Source organism: Drosophila arizonae, chromosome 3 (genome assembly GCF_054131065.1).
Source record: "Drosophila arizonae isolate 15081-1271.41 chromosome 3, UAZ_ARI_1.0, whole genome shotgun sequence".
NCBI lineage: Eukaryota > Metazoa > Arthropoda > Insecta > Diptera > Drosophilidae > Drosophila > Drosophila arizonae.
In genome coordinates, this window is record NC_142923.1 from 24,068,763 (window position 1) to 24,070,935 (window position 2,173).

The window sequence follows — 2,173 nt, forward strand, 5'->3', positions numbered from 1 at the left end:
TCTTTCTCGGCATATGCTATATTAGACTTATGCGCACTAGTGGGGAATACTAAGAGCGTTTCGAAGAATCTAATGTTTGAGTTGAACTGAGATGCTGCACTGGTATTTGATCTGCTGTTCTGCGTTGCTATGAAACGTCTATGTGGATTATGTTTCTATAGCCAATGGTTCTTTTTCTTCAAGGGTAAATTTACGTCTATTTCTATATGCTTATGTTAAGTTTAAATTTTAGTATAATATTTTATATTATTCATATAGCAAACAGTTCCATAGATTTATTTTAGTTTGCCACAGAGCTTCCTATTTAAAAAAAAAAAAAAATAATAATAATAAATAATTTATGGTACTACACTAATAATAAAATTAATATATATGTATATAATTATATTATTACAATTATTAATTTAAAAAAAAAAAACAAAAAAAAAAAAAAAAACAATTTGAATATTATGATTATTAATTATTACTCTTATTGTTAGTTTAGTAATACAAATATTAGTTCTTATTATTATTATTTTTTTTTTTTATATATTTTTAAAATAATACTTTGCAAATAAATATCAAAATATTTATATATAATTTAATTTAAAACAGTTTTTTTTATTTATTTGGAGAGAGATGAATTTAATTATTATTAGTATTACTCATATACGTATCTTTTACACAATTGACTATCAATAAAATTAGCTCTTCACTTCCAACAATAATTGCTATTAGATATGTTGACCTTTGACACTTGAAAGCCAATTAGAATTATTTGATTTTCTTGACATTGCAATTTAATATGATAAGCAGGAATGCATACATTTAATAAGAAGCTTATCAAATAAATGAAAATCCCATTTGAAATATGAAACTCAATTGAAAATAAATAAAATTAGCCAAAGGCAATTAAACTTAATTCATTTGAATCAGAGTGAACAACAACTGCACAGCTGGCGTACGCTTTGCGTAGTTAAACAAATCCCCATTTAAGTGAATGTACTAAATATGTATATTTTTTGTGAGTTCGCTCCATTCAGAGCTGCACGCTAATGAGGTTAATGCTTGCATTGAACCCAAAACAGCGCAGGCCAAAAGATGGCCAACCCCTCTGCCAGCCCCCTTCCTGTTGGCTTTGTTGCTGTCATAAGCGCAGTGGCGGATTTTCAAATGTGTAAAAAGAAAAAAATTAAATGCTGCAAAAAGCCAGGCAAACAAACTGACAGAGAAGCAGACGAACAGACAGAGAGTGAGGAAGAGAAAGAGAGAGAGAGGGAGAGAGAGAGAGCCAGGCAGACTTATGCACACACAGAGCCACTCGGGGCAGACTTGAAGAGACCAACTAATCAAGGTAATGAAATCAGTTTTATTTCAGCAACATTTCTTTTTTCTTTTTAATGCACGGACTTACAGCAATGCTGCACGGATTGCAGATACATTCGAGGGCATGCAAATAGAATCCAGCATGTTTGTCAGCAGTTTGTTCAAAGTGTTTGCTAAACGGAGGTGTGCGTGGGCGTGGGTGGTGTGGGTGGGTGTGGGCTGGCCAGCCCAACCACTCGTCAAACTCCTTGTTGTCTGGCCTTTGGCTTGTGTGGCGGCTGCAACCACAGGGGAGACGGCCAGTCTAATGAGAAGCTCTTTGGATATTATAAATTAAATGTATTAAAAAAGCGATGAGAGCGTCAGCTGAGTGTGGGCATTTAAGCTGCAAAGATTAAAGGCGAGCTATGTGAAGAGAGTGAGAGCAGCTGGAGATGAAATGCGAATGAAATATTCATAGCCATATTAATGTGTGCTACAGGAATCGACTGTAGTGAAGCTGCATTAATTAGCTTGTCATATAAGGCTTAAGAGTTGAGTAAATCTAAATATAAAAGTGCATATAAATAGTATATAAAATTTAAATAATAAAACATAGTTTATAGATATATTTATATATAACTTATATTAATAATTAATAAATAATATTAATAGTTTTATATAGATTTTTTAAACGACGGTCCCTTAAGTGTCGTTATGACCAGATTTAGCGATTTGTCCCTTCCATAGTGGGTATATGAAAAACGGATTCACATTATTATACGAATTTAAAAGCTTCAGCTTCAATAGACTGCTAAGCAGATAGACATCCAGATATTGCACAAAACCCATATACTATGTTCACTTCGTGGGCGAGTATTATAGAAAA

General features: G+C 32.5%; 1 long non-coding RNA gene across 1 annotated transcript; it reads left to right on the plus strand.

Annotated features, from left to right (window-relative positions):
* The first annotated feature begins 947 nt into the window (after window positions 1-947).
* Window positions 948-1,909, plus strand: LOC149269929 (uncharacterized). Its single transcript, XR_016269230.1, has 2 exons — window positions 948-1,333; window positions 1,396-1,909. It is a non-coding gene; the product is annotated as an uncharacterized LOC149269929 (long non-coding RNA).
* Window positions 1,910-2,173: the final 264 nt, after the last annotated feature.